Source organism: Larimichthys crocea, chromosome XV (genome assembly GCF_000972845.2).
Source record: "Larimichthys crocea isolate SSNF chromosome XV, L_crocea_2.0, whole genome shotgun sequence".
NCBI classification, from domain to species: Eukaryota; Metazoa; Chordata; class Actinopteri; family Sciaenidae; genus Larimichthys; species Larimichthys crocea.
This window is the reverse complement of record NC_040025.1, coordinates 13,665,632-13,682,903: the sequence shown is the minus strand read 5'-3', so window position 1 is coordinate 13,682,903 and position 17,272 is coordinate 13,665,632.

The following is a 17,272-nucleotide window of genomic DNA, read 5'->3' as shown; positions in this document are numbered from 1 at the left end:
TTTATAAGTTTGTTTCTAATTTATCTGAAGGACACTTTCGATGTTCAGGTGTGTGTGTGTGTGTGTGTGTGTGTGTGTGTGTGTGTGCGTGCATATGTGTGTGTGAGATGCCCTACATTCCCTCCTGTCTGTCTGCTCCTGGTACTCAGTAACATTTGACCCTGATATCCTCAACCTCCGTCTGCCGCTCAAGTTCAAGTTCAAACAGCTTTATTTTAAAATACAGAGTCTGAAACACATAAACCTGTAACACAATGAGATTATTATTTACAGCGTATCCGGCTTTCTTATGTGCAAAGAAGTAGTTATCTGCTATAATCGTGATTTTATCATAATATAAAATATATATTTTATCATTTCTAGAGCTGACAGACACAAAAACATGACAGATTAGTTTCCTGTGCTGTTGTCAGGAACATTTTCTGTTCCTGTTGCTGAAATCTGAGTTTTATAATCGATTAATTAATCATAATTGAATATCGTAACGTCCAGAGTCGGAGGTGCCGTCACTTTTTTGTTTTATCAACAGAGCAAAAGATATCGAGCAGAGAAACATTTAAGAAGAAAACTGAGAACGTTCGAACTCTCTATTGATTCTTTTAAAAAATTAATCTGGGTTTAAAATTTGGAAAATCTTTTAAAGACGAGTTTGAATTTTGCTGTTTTGTTTTATCCGTCCTCGCTTCTTCACCTTGTTTCTCTAACTCGTCTTTACTTGTCTTCTTTCTCTCAGTGTGGACACACTCACACACCCACACACACACACACACACACACACACACACACCCCATTTATCCTTCACAATGCGCTCTCTGAATCCATTGATGATGCAGCATTTTTTAGAAAGTACACACATGTACACACCTGAAACCACATGTGGGTTCGGTCTCTTGGGTCAGAGCCAGGACAGGCCGCTGCATGAAACTGTATATGTGTGGGAATGTGTGTGTGCGTGTGCGTGTGTGTGTGTGTGTGTGTGTGCTGCTATATTTGACTCCCTCTCCTCTGGTCCTGCAGCGTCACGTCGCCCAGTTAACCCAGTTTCAGCCATATGAATGGAGCGGAGTCAGAAATAGAGTCAGACCTCCCTCAGATAACTTCCCAGGGCGACCCAGTGACCTCGACAGGAAACCCCCGACGCTCATTCTCCTGAACTTTGACCTTAACAGGCCAAGAGCCTTTTCAGGGACAGCTACCATGGTAACGGCTGAGACAGACATAACTCAGGCGTGTCATGAACCGCCGTACGAGTTACACTGAAGTAATCTGACGGCTGAAACTGTCCAAACAATGAGTGATTGTGACGGCGAATTCAAGTTTGTGTCGGTCGATAAAAATGACACCTGAGAACCAGGTTAAGGTTTTTTGAGACCTTTTTAGACGTCACAGACCCACAAAGGATTCGAGCTGAGATCTGTACAACACGACAACATCCAAACTCAATGCACAGCCAGTTCATGACAGCACACGATGCAGTCACTTCTTAAAAACATATAACACACATCTCAGTGTCTATTGTTCCATTTTTTAGCTGCAGTTGTCAGATTACAGGATTTCCTGCACACACACACACACACACACACACACACACACACACACACTCTGTGTCCCACATGCAGCCGGTGATCATGAGCTCGGGGAGTGTCCGTGGCCTCCAAACTGGGAAAACTGCCAAACCCGTGTTTCATAATCTTCCGCTAGATCCGGGTTTAAGGACTGAACTCACTCACCCTGAGATGGCTGGATAGAAACACATCCAATGCAAACACACACACACACACACACACACACACGTCTTTGACTAACATATAGTACAGGAAGGCAAATAAATCTGGTTAAATACAAACTGCAAAGTGAACGTGTTTCTAAGTGGAGTTAAATCGATCTTATGTTTATGACACTGACGTCTACTTTCCTGATCTTGAAGATGTTTGAAGGGAAACTCCGCCGACACCGTCTTAGTTGTATAACACATTTATTACAATAAGTTCAGCATCGTAACAAGTAAAACGTTACTTGGAGAGCTCCTGGCCAAATGATGAGACTCTCCTGATCTATGTGGGACAAGCCCTTATATACAATGGGTTATGCCCCCAAAACATACAGTTAAAATAACTCGCCCCAAACCATGCAGTAAAGTAACTCGAGCCAGAGGGACGGATAGATAAGAGAAATTCCTTAACCTGGGCCTTAACCTTTGACCTGACCTCTTATCTATCCAGTTAAAAGAAACATCACATCTCCATCTGACAGCGGCGCCAAGATAGTGTTAGCTTTAGTATGCAGACACCTCAATCTCTAAACACAAGACAACACTCATTCTTGTTTCTAAAACTGAAGCCACTCGAGTATCGTTCAACTAAACCATCAACTTACATTCCATAAGTCCATTTATTTGCTTGAAAACTGAAGTTTAACTTGCAGTAGAGTTACGAGGGCTCAGAGCACCGCAGGGAAGAAGACGAGAAGGTTTTCAGGCCCAGGCGTGGGGGGAATGGGAGTCAGTGTTGTGCCAGAACCGGAGCTGGGTGAGCAGGCAATGTAACCAGGCTCAGCAGCCTCTATGGACATAATGGACGAGAGTGAAGAGGACGCTGACGGAGGAAGCTAAGATAAGAAAGCTTTCAGTAAATACTGAGACACCTACAATAAAAGAAATTACCATTGTTATGCTTTGTCATGAAGGCGTTAACTAACCGGATCAGCAACAAGTTTCTTTCACGCGTTCAAACAACAGCTCGTCTGTTTCCTCACATCGGATTTATTTTCCTGGTTCACGCTCGGAAAGTCGTCAACGCGCTGATACAAGATGATTCTGCAGAATCCTGCATCACGTTAACGTGAAACTTCAACGTCTCGCAGCTGATTCCTGCTCCTCCTACTTTGATTCAAAACTTAAACTCAAAGCCAATCTTCAAACACTGAAATGTTCAAACTCATTTAGATTTATTCACATTAAACAAACATGCACATTTATAGTAATGTGAAGCCAAACAGGGCTGTCCTCATACATTTCCATTAAAACATGTCAGTGTTTGTGTGTTTTCTGTCAGTCCTTTGTCTCCAGCTGCTCCAGATTCCTGTCACCTTTATACACAGTGACCTTTACACAGACTAAACTTACCAGGTGAAGTCGCGGAGGGAAAGTGACACAACACAGTAAACAGCTGTGATACTACAGTACGTGTTTGTTGTCGTCGTGTTACAGCAGCTCTGCACAAACTAATATTAGCTGTCTAGTTTTGTTGACCTTGCTTTATGTTCGGCTGTTACCAAAGTTATGCTGATCATAAATAAAAAAATCAGAAGAAGTACTCGAGTACAGCTGTTTGTATTTACCACAGTTGGATCGGTTGCTAAATCACCTTTTATAAATGTGAAAATCCAGTAAATAAAATGGAAAATGTAGGTTGGCAGGTATTTAATCTCTGTGAACAAAAGACAAAATCAAATCCCAGACTAACAGCAGATCTAACACTATTTAGAAGTGACATTACTTTGTAATTTAAATGAACCCACGCCTTCATTCATTCCTAACTTGGATATTAATCGAGCAGTTAACAACAATGAAAGTCGAAGAAGCAACGACTGTTTCATTTTCCAAGAGCTTCATGTGGAGCACGTGGACGTGGAACCTGCTCTTCCTGTTCTCCAGCCAGTCACGTTTACTGTCCTTAAGAAGGATTCATGTTTGACCTTTTCAACAATAGCACACGGTCTACTGTACGTGTAATTACAGCCGCATCAAAAGTTCCACATGGACGAACACTCGCAACATTCTCCCGATCGTTCCTCCGCACAGAAGTCAGGAAGTTGTTGAACAGCAGTTTAAAGTATTTACAGTAAACATGAAGTGTTGTTGGTGTGCAGAGATCCAGAGCTTCTTTTTTAGAGCATCTAGAGTCAGACAAACTGTCAGAGAAGAACAGTGACAGTATGTTTTTAAATTTAGAGCTTCTTGGTCTGAGCAGCTCCATTGGCAACAATAAGGTCACATTGTATGAGTCTAATGAACATGAAAACAAATGAAAACGACTTCTTATTTGATTTATTGGCTCAGTAAATATAGTAAATTTGTTTAGTAAATGATGGTTCCAGTTAGAGGAACAGACGATAAAGCAGGGTCTGCTTTACGCCCTGGCTACCTCCTGTCCAGGTCGACACACTCAGATCAAACTGATCGAATCAGAGTCCAGATTCTGCTCCCGCATCGACTGTCTCTCCTCCAAACAGATTTTAGTTACTGTTGAGCTGGAATACGAGAACGTTTGTGACCACGCCACATCTTTCTTTTCTTAGACGGCTAATTTGAGGCTTCAAAAACAGCCGTTGACAAACTAACGTGTAACGCCATGCTAAGATTCACCAGATCCATCATCACTCATCAGCAGGTTCTCAGCATGTGGCCGATTGTCACAGCAAGGAGACGAACTTCGTTTCAGAAAAGGTCGGAGGCAACGAGACCAACGATGACTGAAGATGACGAGACAACTGGTCACTGCATGTCGAAGTGACAATTCAAAAACAAGTGTTTTAACTCAACTCGGCTCACATCCCAGGTACCATCCAGAACTTTTGCCAATCAGACCAAAAAGAACAGAAGCAGGTTGTCCGTAAAGTTCGACTAGAGAGGAACTGCATGTGTGAAAGAAGTCGCTTAAGGCCTTTTATTGCTGCACACAATCTGTTATTTGCTGAGCCGAGTGGTATCATGCAGTGGAAATGAGGCATAAGACTGAAGAGAGAGGGAGAGAGTCATGAAGGAGGGAGGGAAGGAAGGAGGGAGGGAAGGAGGGAGGGAAGAGGTCGAGGAGAGGTCTGCCTCCTCAGCTAATAAAGCTTCAGTGTGTCAGTGTGTTTACCCGGTCTGCAGAGGAACACTTCCATCCTGCGTGGTTCCTGGATTTATGTGATCTTCTTCTTCTGATGTGAAATTCTCAAATCATTGTCGCCTGAAAAAACAAACATTAAAACAAAGGTAAGTTCAACTTCTCTAGCTTGTTTGCACACTCACAACTTGTGATAATCTTGACACTTGCTATTTCTTTATTAAGAATTTCCTCGTGAGCAGCTCAGGAAGCGAAGGGGAAGTTTGTGTTGTTAAAATCAGAGAAGGTGATGTTCAGCTCCTGGAAATCTAAAGGCAGCTGTCGTCGTTGATTTTCTCAATTGTTATCTTCAAATAAACGTCACTTTAATGTTTTGAAGCACGAGGTAACATTTTTGTCTCTAATTTAAATTAGACTCTAAGTAAACCAAAGCACTGCAGAACTTTTTAAAGTAGCAGATTTAATGCGACATGACATAAGACATGAACATTTGTGACACTCGGCTTTCATTCGAGTCCTTTTCATTCGCCCTTTGACTTCTTGGCTCGAGGACAGCTCTGCTCTGGTTACAGCACTTAGTTAGCATTCACTGCACCACTGCTCTGTTAGTGACAGGATCCTCGTAGTGGTTACACTCCACAGTCTGAAACTTCATCGGGTCAGAATCTTCTACAGCCTGTGATCTTTGATTTTCACACATTTTGTTAAGTTATGTCATAATGATGTTTGAACTTCTGGACTTCTAGGTTTCTTCTTTTACGACCCGTGTTGCTGACTCCTGTTCTTATCAGCTCTGATAACATTTTACTCTCCATCGTTAATTGCTTCTCGCTAGATTAGAGTTCAGCCTGACTGCCAATCACACAGGTTGTTTATTGAGCTTACCTGGAAGAGGAACTACTGCACACCTGATAAAAATGCACCAAATCTAAAAAATGCCCTCGAGTGTCACTTGAGTTGGTCAGACAGTGAACTCATGAGGAAACTGTTTACGAAGTCGCTCATTTCCTCATGAGACTCAATACAAGTGGATTTATTTTGGCAGCCAGTGCAGACTTTCAACTTTTCAGCTACTCTTATATTTCTAGCACAGATCCTGCACACGCCTCTCAGCTCTGCATCGCTTTAATAATCAGAGTCCATGTTTCAAGACAAGTCACCATCACGCCAATAGTTGCATGATGGCTCACAGCACACTAACACTCCATGGGGTCCTCCTCCCTGAATCCATCCATGCACAGATATGCAGAATTAAAATGCTGATTTTTGGAAAACAGGCCTATCTGAGCGTGGTTATTAAGGAATAACTGTGTGTGCTCAGAGGATCTTCAAATATCCGTACTGTCCTTTATGCTTCCTTCTTTCCTTCTTTCATATTTCCTTTTCTTCCCTTCTTTCCTTCATGAATGGGTGTTGGAGTCTTCAGGCAGTGAGTTGATTCTTAAATACAGTGTACTGACCGTGAGGGCTGCTATCACCTCCGTCTACAGAGACTCTTTGAAACGTTACGGAGCAGATGGAATATGTTTCTGTGCTGAGTTTGGAGGAGAGGAGTGACGCATGCTGAAGCCTTCATGTGTCTGTGGACAGATAACACAAACTGTTTGATGTAATCAGAGATTTCAGCCTGATTAGACCTCATCGCCCTGCAGTCTGCTGATGAAGCAAACCTGCAGGTCATTGTTCAGGACTCACAGAGACCTGCTCTGAGTCTGAGGGGACACTTTATGGAACTAGTACTCAGTTACTCTCTTGCTCGTTGTTAGTGGAATATCACGCATGGTCACGTAGTTTTCCTGACATCACACTTCGAAAGGTTGTTCAGAGTTATGAAACATCTGTCGTCTGTCAGAGTCTAAATCATCACAATAATCCAGAGAGATTAAAGATGAGGCCGAGGACCAGAGCTGCTCTGTGTGAAGCTTCCTCTGAACCACTGACACCGAAAAGAAGTCAAAGAAAAATAATATTCTTTCCCTCATGTTTCCTCCTTTCCTTTTCTTTTCTTTCCCTCGTGTTTCCTCCTTTCCTTTCCTCCCCTCGTGTTTCCTCCTTTCCTTTCCTTCCCTCACGTTTCCTCCTTTCCTTTCGTCCCCTCGTGTTTCCTCCTTTCCTTTCTTTCTCTCACGTTTCCTTCTTTCCTTTCTTTCCCTCGTGTTTCCTCCTTTCCTTTCCTCCCCTCGTGTTTCCTCCTTTCCTTTCCTCCCCTCGTGTTTCCTCTTTTCCTTTCGTCCCCTCACGTTTCCTCCTTTCCTTTCCTCCCCTCGTGTTTCCTCCTTTCCTTTCGTCCCCTCGTGTTTCCTCTTTTCCTTTCTTTCTCTCACGTTTCCTCCTTTCCTCCCTTCCTTCCTTCACATTTCCTCCTTTCCTTTCCTTTCTTTTTCACATTTCCTTCATGTTTCCTCCCTTCTCTCACCTTTCCTCCTTCCTCCACCTTTCCTCCTTAATGTATGCAGAGTGTGACGTCTGTCTCCTGTCCTGAGTCTCTGCAGGTGAAGGTCTTAATGTGACGGTGATGTCAGAGTAGTGACGGAGTGACCGGATTACCCGTTAACGTAAAAATACTTTTTTTGCTCTGTGCACCGTCATGCCAGCTGAAGGAGACCCTCGTGTTACATCACCGTGACCTCTGACCTACATCCGCCTCATGTAGGTCACAGTGCAGCTAAAAGAAGTGTGTGTGTGTGTGTGTGTGTGTGTGTGTGTGTGTGTGTGTCTGCGAGGTAAAAACAGCTGCTGACCTTTTGACTTGGATGCTACTTGACTCTCTGGCAAGAACAGCAGCCACGCCTCCGGCACATGGGAAACCCAAAACTGCACCGTCACTGCACATGTCCTCGCCCTGCAGGCTCAGTCTGTCTGAGATGTTCAGGGTTCTGCAGGCTGGTTCTGGTTCTGGTTCTGGTTTGATGAAGTGAAGAAGGTTTAAAGTGAGAAGATCTGATTTAAGGTTGGTCCATGCATGAGAACAGTTAATCAGTAACATCCAGGATCTTAGTTTAAGTTAAAGGTGTGTTCAGGGGAGCTTCACATGTCCTCTCTGTTTCCTCCCTTCCCTTCTTTCCTGACTGCTTCCTTCTTTCACATTTCCTTTTCTTTCTTCCCTTCATGTTTCCTCCCTTCCCTTCTTTCATATTTCCTTTTCTTTCTTTCCTTCATTTTTCCTTCTTTCCTTTATTCCATGTTTACTCCTGTATCCTGTATGCTTCCTTCTTTCTTCTTTCCTATTTCCTTTTCTTTTATGTTTCCTCCTGTATCCTACGTTTCCTCCTTTTCCTGTATACCTCCTTCTTTCATATTTCCTTCTCTCTTTCTTGTATGCTTCCTTCTTTCTTTCTTTCATGTTTCCCTCTGTCTTCCTTCCTTTATTTCTTTCCTCCCCCTCCCCTTTTCTTTGCTTCTTCCTTTCCATCTTTGTCTTTCCTTCTTTCTTCCCTTAATACCCTCTTTCTTTCCTCATTCCCTTTTTCCATCCATTTATTTCTTTGTTTCTTTTCATTGTAGCTGTTTCACTTCTTCTTTTCCTCCTTTTCCTTCCTTCCACCTCTCTTTCTTGTTCAGCTGTTTTCATTCAGATACTGATCACTGCAATAGTTGAATGAGAAAACTTTTTTACCACATCAGACGTGAATCACAGTTTGTGTGTGAGAGACGTAGAGATGAAGGAGATGTAGATGTAGATGGAGATGGAGGCCACATGGTGGAGTGAGTGAAGAAAAGGAGAAGCTGAGTCTATAGGATGAAACAATAACAGTGGGCGGCTGCGACCTTTCCCCTACATCCAACAGACAGACCAGCGTTATATAAGGCGGCTTTGGTTGCGCAATGCAGCCGCAGATGACAGAGTCAATAAGAAATATGAAGTTTACTCATATTCTCACTGGGCACACTGTACACTGCATGTTTCAGCTTCTGGTGAATTAAATGAACTTTTCATTATTTACAAACTTGTATGTAAAAGTTAAAACTGAGCCGTGGTTTCGATATTACAGATATTATAGATATTATAGATATTATAGACCTACTGTGATTTAATAGAAATCTGCCATATTTTATGTAGTCTTTGGTCTACCCCAGCACATTGGACAGACTTTTAACTTTAGGGTTGTTGACATCTTTATTAGATGAACAATGTAAATTCATTTTCATTCAAACTGCCCCAGTTACCCTCTTTTATAATAATCCCAGCCGGAATGACGCAGGACGATGGTCCTGAACATACAAACGGGGGCAAAGAGTGGGAGTAACTTTGGGACTTATGGCAAGTGATAATGGTGCTGTGGTGTATATGCATTGAACACAGCAGCATGAGAATTCAATCAGCCTCCAGCACACACACACTTATCTGTTACTATCCCAGCTCGACCAACGTATTTATGTAACCTGGACTACAGCTGTGCCATTTGAAAACAAACCTCCACAAATACACTGCTTATGTATTTACTGAATATGTCTCTTACATTCTATGTAAGAGCTTATTCCACATGTCTGGTGCCTTAAACTGGGCACCAGGGGGCAAGTCCACTGGTTGCAAAAAGAAGTCAGATGAACGACAATCTATGAGAAAATGACCCGACGTCTCACTTGATTCATTACCTCTGTTAACAGTTTCGTCGTGAGCTTATGCGCCCACAGCATTGAAATCAAACCCAAAAACTGGAGCAGCAAGGCTTTCAAAACAGAACCATGATCCCTGGACCACAGACTAATCTTATCCCAGACTTCCATAAAAGCCGTCACCAGTCCGCTGCCGCAGTAAAACAAATATTTTGTTACCAGAAAAAGAAACTTTTATCTAAAGCTAACGGCGCTGTGCTGATAACCCAGACTGGTCAAGGACAGGAAAGGCCTTTGGGTGATTGACTTTGACCCATCACCAACCTGTACCTGCCCAAATCCTCCACAGAATCCAAAATTCAAAGAAAAAATACAAAGGACATGAACTCCGACCCCCCAAACAGACCAGAGCCACAAACCAAATGTCTCGTCCGTGCATCAAAATGCACAGCAGCACATAGACCAAGAAACAACAACCACATCTGATCCGTCTGAGTTCAGAGCTGCAGGTCTTCATTTCTGCAAAAGGTTGGAAGGAGGGTGAGGTGAGGGAGTTGCAACCAGCAACTAGACTGCATCACATCGTACGCACCGGCCCTTTAAAGCGTCAAAGATCGGAGCAGCTTCATCCCTCGTTACTGTTCGTCCATGAAAAGCTCGTTAATGGCAAATGTCGAAAATACTGAGGTGTGGAAGTGAAGCTGCAGACTCAACAGACGTGATTGTTTCAGTACTGTTTGCTGGACAGAAGGACACACACACACACAGTGACACACACTTTATCTAATAATAGCAGCAGCTCTGTTTCAGGTGACAGGTTGAACAAACTGTCCCTGCATTCGTTGGAATAATCGTTTCCTCTGTTTGTGCTCTTTATCTGTTTGAACATTAAACTATTCGCCGTTCCCTCTTCACGTCTTTCTTTCCACCTCGCCCTCCTTCTCACGGTTTCTATGGATGGAGATTTATTCTGTCACACCTGCTTTAAACTGGAATGTTTTCTTTCTTTCTGTTTGTAGCACAGAGAGGCAGGCACTAAATTCAACGCTACATACTGACACTGAGTATAAACTACAGCTTTATCGTCAGCCTACAACACAGGACTGCACAATGAAACTGCAAAAACAAATCCTAAATCCATACAACCACAATGAACTTTGGCTCTAAATATATAAATTAGAGCTCCAACTATCAGTCAATAGAGAACTAAATAATCAGTTATGATTCTGGTCATTTATTATTTAAGTTGTGTTTCAAGCAGTTTGCTGGTTTCAGCTTCATTCATCTGTTTGTGTTTTGAACTGACATATTGGGGAAGTCGTGAGAGGAAATGAAAACAATCTTTAGTAGTAAAAAGCAGATCAGACTGCGCTTGTACTGGACAGCTTCCAGCTGTGAATGTGATCAGGATGTTCCTGAAAGACAGAGCGCTGAAACGCTGCCGCTTCCTCAGAATTAAAACTGAATCATCAGAGATTTTATGATTCACTTCAGCTTTTGACTCATGAGTGAAAACATCGACATCTGCACCTCTTCTCTGCAGGATGTCGACCCTGTAGGTCAGCGACCAGCTTCAACACACCATGACCAGTGTCAACTCTCCAGCCTGTCTGCTCGCCCGCAACTGCTTCTACAGAAGTATGAACACACACACACACACACACACACATACACACACACACACACACACACACACACACACTTTATTTTTAAAGCCAGACTTTGATCCCATTCAAATAGTCAAAGGTTGTGTGTTTCATGTATGTGCACGTGTTTCCCTCATGCATGATCAGCACTCTGCTCTCTGAACCTTTGACCTCTGACCTCTGATATGCTGCTCATCTTTGTTCAGGTTGCTGCACTGAGATGTTTTATTTGTAACATTAAAACAAATCTGAACCCTAATTTTGGGATTAAACCAAGAAAAAACCACTCACTCTGCTCCACCATGAACACATGGACGATTTTCTATTTTTGCCACCACGTCAATCAGCACAGAGCCGCAACTCAGACACACAAACGGCAAATAAACCGAGAAAAATGACCAAATCTGAGCACGTTAACAAAGTCTGATGGAAGAAACGCTGCTGGTGGGGTACAAAGCAGCAGAGAGGTGCCCGGCAGAGTCCAGATATAATATTAATACAAGACACAGATAGTTTGAATCTGAATCGAACCATCAATAATCTGAAAAATATGATAATCTGTCATATGTGATAGAAATCTTTCACTTTTTATACACGGATAAGTAATAATGAGTAATGTGCAATTCAGCAAATCAGTAATGAAAATTGTCACTGCAACATTTTTAATAAAATCACAATAAATTTCAACCGTAATATCAAAATAAACAGGGAGCTGACACAACCAGATTATTTTTAACATTTTATAGATCAAATGATTGATTGGAAAATAAATTGAAGAAATATTCTGCACATTAAATCAAAATCATAACAAATATAGTTTTTAGTTGCAGCTAATCTCAAAACTTCAGGAGATAAAACAAAAAAAATATCTCTGTGACAAAATACCACGAGATGAACTGATCCTTTAACATCTGCACGAAATACAGAAGTGAAAGAGGAAAAGAAACTAAACTCCTCCGACTCAGCACACACACACACACACACACACACACACACACACACGTGACTCACACTTTCTGCACACTTTGTTCTTTCATGGTGGGGGAAGAAAAACAACAACAACAGGAGCAGGAAAAGAAATTGCGGCTGAGTGACGCCAAAGCCCAAACAAAGTGAATCTGACCTCACGTGATCTGAGCGAGTTTGACTCAAACATCAGAAACGTTCAGCAGCTGCCAACACGGAGCAGCGAGGTCAGAGCAGGTAGAAACCTGCAGGGACAGGACAGACACCATCAGAGAGTTTGGTGACACGTACTTGGACGGAGGATGAACAGGATGAACAAGAAGATTATCACCATGAGTCCATAATACATATAATTATCAGCTGCAGCCCGACTTCTCACATAAACAGCTCGTCTTTATCTGTGGTTGATGGTTTGTTGGCATCAGCCCTGACATGAACTCAGACAATCTGATCCCACACTGACTCATGATAACGCCTCTGTGTCCTTCCTGTCCTTCCTGTCCTTCATCTCTCTCTTTGTGTTTCATCTCTTAGACCTTCCCCAAAGTCCAGAGCAGATGAAGCCTGAGTTCAGCTGCCAGAACAACTCTGTCAGACACAAACAGAGACGGGTCACCCTCTGCGTCACCATGGCAACGCCTCCTGGTAAACACACACACACAGTACATCATGTAAAATACTTTATAAGGCTTTCCACTCTATGCTGGAGCTGCAGGGATTTGCTCCGGAGCTAAAAGCCTCTGATGGACGTGGCTTTGTGCACGAGGTCACCGTCGTGTTGAAACAATAAAGACACTATTGACTGTAAATATCATTGTATGGTGTAAAAGGGTTTGGCCTCTGCCGAGGAATTTCCTGAATGTTTGAGAGATTTTGTGGGTAAGAGGTCTACAAGCAAGTGTACACATATACAGCACACACGTTGTATCATGTACAGTATACAGACATGCCTGTATGCTCAGTATGTAGGTCAGTGGACAGCACATAAACACATATGGAGCTCACACACTCACACACACACACAGACAAAACCAGCTCTAACTGGTTCAGTTAGACGTCGTGGGGTGAACTCCATCACTGTGTCAGTCTGAGACGCTCGGCCACGAGCTCATTCTTTCCTCCTGAAGACGGAAATCTTTGTAAATAGAAAGTTTCCCTCCTGAAAAAAGAAGCAGCTGTGTGTAGCAACAGGACGTTAAAATAATCGACATAACGTAACATAACGCTGTGTTTCACTTCTCCGGATTCCCAGATGCTGTCGGGACCAAAACCTTATGGGTCAACATCGTCCTCGGCTCTCCTTCCTCTCTTCACTTCTCCACCTCCAAACCAAACAACCCTGCTGACCGGGGCATCAAGTAGAAGGAAACAAGCGCACCTCGTTGTTGTTTATAGACTGAAAGGAAGTGAAGTGAACTTCTCTGGCCCGTTTGACTGCTCAGGATTTGATAACTCGGGTCAAATGGACAAGCACAGACAAAGAGTCCCTGATGATGCAGTGAAACAGGTGGAAGCATCAAAGCATCTCAAAGTGGTTCAAAATGTCAGAAATCTAAATCTAAATGTGACTCCAGACTCAGTGTGTTATGATTCATCATATGATTCATGTGTTTAAATTTGACCTGTAGCTGTTTTTTGTTTGGAAGAAGGAAGCTGGCCGCTCACGTCCGACACGTCCGTGTACAGATGAAGATGAAATTAATACTTGTAAATATGGAAAACGGTGTCCATGAGCGTCAGCTTCAGTTCCCACGTCGTCCTGCAGGACTCGCTTCATTGTTCATTCAGCACTAACGTCCTTAAACTCGGAGCGTCATCCTGTTTATTAAAGTGTCAGAGCTGAGAATATTTCATTACAGACAGACAGACGTGTAAACAGCTGCACCAGCTGCATGTTTTAGCAATTAAAAAGATTTGGGGGATTTTATTTACACAATATAATCTTCATAACTCAGATTTCATCAGGGCATAAACCTTAAAATAAGACTTTTATATCTACAAATGCTGAGTCACTATGTTGAAGTGCATTTTTTCTACAGTAGCCCAGGTGAACAGGGCTGCAATCAGCAACTACCAAGCGAAAAACCACCTGATCTTACACACTTGATCTTCAAGCAAACAGGAATTTAGAGCTGCTAACGATTACTCAATTAATCATCTAAAAGAAAATGAGTGAATTTCCATAATCGACTCGAGAATGTTTTCAGGGTGATGCTAAATTACAATAACAGCTTTAAAAGTTTAATAAGACCAATAATGTCTGAAAGATGAGGGAGATCTGAAGACACTAAACTGAGGCGTTGGTTTTAATTCGAATGAAGAAGCAGCTAAAGGAAAAGTTGTAAAAGTTGTAAAGAGTAAAATGAACGAAGAGTCGAGTAAATCTCATAATGTACGAAAGACGTGGATTGAAAAGATGCTTTAAATCTGTGAAAACGTTGAAGATCTGTTTGTTTGTGTGACCGTCAAACTCAGTTTTGTGTTCCCAACTATAATTAAACGTTGCCATGGTGATGGTACAGGTTGTCAAACATGTTGTTTTACCTTGAAATACTCTATTACTATTACTACTACTATGTTCACTCTCCGTTGAGTTTTTTTTAATGTTTATACGACTTCCAACCTGGAACACAGCAGTACAGGATTTGGACCTCCCACCCTTCCCGTCCAAAGTAACCAGACCTGCTTCTTCGTTTACGCTGCAAAATAGAAACACAGGGAAGTTTCATTTGCTTTGTGTCCGATGGTTTGAGAGACATAGGCAGTGAATGAGAGTGAGGGAGCGCCGGCATCCATAAAGCAGCTGGTTAATCACTGAAATAAAAAGTAATTTCCTGACTGTGTCACAGCGGTTTATGTTCCCCCACAGCTCGACACACTGCAGCACAACCAACAAACTAAATCAGGCACAACCTGATCCTGTATGAATGCAGCCTTAGCCAGATCAGGCACAACCTGATCCTGTATGAATGCAGCCTTAGCCAGCTAAAAGCTCAATATGGCAAAACTAAGGTGATTAAAACACTAAATTTGCTGCAAGATTTTACATGAACTGAATCAATCAGATGCAGACCTGTTCTTATTGTCAAACTGAGTGAGTGCTATATCAAGAGAGTGAAAAGATGAACAGATGGAGAAGATGGAGGCGAGCCTGACAACGAGAGAAACCCCGGCTCCTTCACTCCCACTTCTCAGTGACCAGCGACCTGGAAAAACTGCAGCGTGGGATGACGATCAGCCCTGGTTCGGCCCGGCCCGGCATGGCCCGGCTCTTCAAATGAGCCACAGAACAAATCCTCTTTTGACCGGCGTCATTACAGAGGGGGCCACTTTACAGCAGCGACCATTGTTTGTCTTTCCTCTGTTTCACAGACAGACTGAGGGGGGTGAATAGAGGACAGCGGCGCTTACACAAACTCATTTTACAGTCAGATGGGGAAAAATCCTGGCGTCAGGATTTGTGCTGCACGACAGTCAGCAGGCAGATCTTTCTCTGCGCGTCAGGATCACTTGTATGAGTCAAAAGATAAAAAGAAATTGTGGAATTGTAGTTTTGGGGAACTGAAAAAGACAAACTGCCATTTGATTTCTGCACGGTCATCACCCAGAGGAGAGGCAGAGGGCCTCTATGGCTCAAAGGCACTGTGATGACTGCTCCGAATAGGACTCTGGATATAAATCTGCTCAGAAATTAACTGTAATTCAGTTCATATTTATCTAAATATTGTAATATGTGGCCAAGTGCAAGAGCAGAAGCTGCAATTTTCTGGATAAAATATGCAACAAAACAGCATTATAATGAAGTACTGCTGCAGAGACACCCCGACCTACAAGCGGTGTTCAATGACAGTAAAACGAACGGACGTCAGCACAGCTGCCATTCTGAAAATATGCCGCCAACTTGGCAAAGCTAATCTAAATAAATATCAGCAAAGACGTGGATCATTGTGGACCTGAGGCGGCTGAATGACACCCACGTGTCAATCAAAGCTAATCATAATATGTAGATTTTTATCCATATTCTACAGCCCTGGCTGTCTTTATACCACACAAGGCAACAAGTTATATTCATATTAAAATAGAAGTATCCAAAAAACTAATCTAAAATGTTATTATATGTTTGAGTTTATTCACATTTGACTTATATTTACAGCAATGCAGCCAGGAAAGCTGCATTAACAACAGTATTAAACAGAAAAATGACTGCAGGGTCATGTTAGTGTGAATGCCATTCAGCAGAACAGTCAGCAATAAAAAAGTGCAGCGATCAGCTGTTTGATATGCGAGACATGAGAAACAGTCATGAAAGAACAACTGTCAAAGAAATGTACATTTATTTTGGTCAGTTAACTCACATGGATGATTTTTAGGCTCTGACTTCATCAGTCCATGTAAGTGCACACCAAAGCTCATCACAGTGGAGCGATGACAAGTTCACGCCTGAACCAAACACACATCCACAGCAACACAAACACAGTGAAACCACATGTCGATTGCATGAGCTGCTGCTGATATCAGCTCACTTCTTAATAAAGCATCGCAGGAAATATACTATTAAAAGTGTATGAGACACTTCAGCTGTGCAGAAACTATGTTTACGTTTAAAACAATGAAAAGTTGCATGACAACCAGTTAATCCTGAGCTTAACGAGGGCATGACACCATCGAACAAGCAGGCCTAATGAGAGGTTATGTTATGAAGCAAGGTGACTTATGAACGCATCAAATATTTTGTGTAGAGAGGTGAAAGAAAAGGTGTTGAGTGTTTGAAGAAGCCAGCAATGAATCCAAAAGCAACACAACAGCAACGCCTGAGAGAAAAATGTCATAAACAATAGTGATGTGTCGTTCATGAACGAGCCGGTTCAAAGAACTCTAAATTTGGCTGCATTATAAAAAGACATGAGTGGTAACATGAAGAGCCGTTTGGGAGCCGAAAGAGCCGAAAGCTCTTCTTGGTGAGCTGAGTCAAATGATCCGACTCCCCAAAAAGAACCGAACTTCCCATCACTAATAAACAAACACTCAAAATACTGACATATTTATATGTCTACTAACTCAGCAACCTGAAATAATCACAAGAATCCTGCTGAATGATAAATAAAAGTGGCTCCAGATGCCACAATAAATTAATTAAATTAATTCAATAACAATACAATAAAAGGGAGCAACATTTTAACCAACAAATACAAAAAAAAAACATCAAGCACAAAAACCAGCAGCAGCCTCAAACACAAACAAAACACTCTCTTACCTTGTCCAGGTGACGCAGAG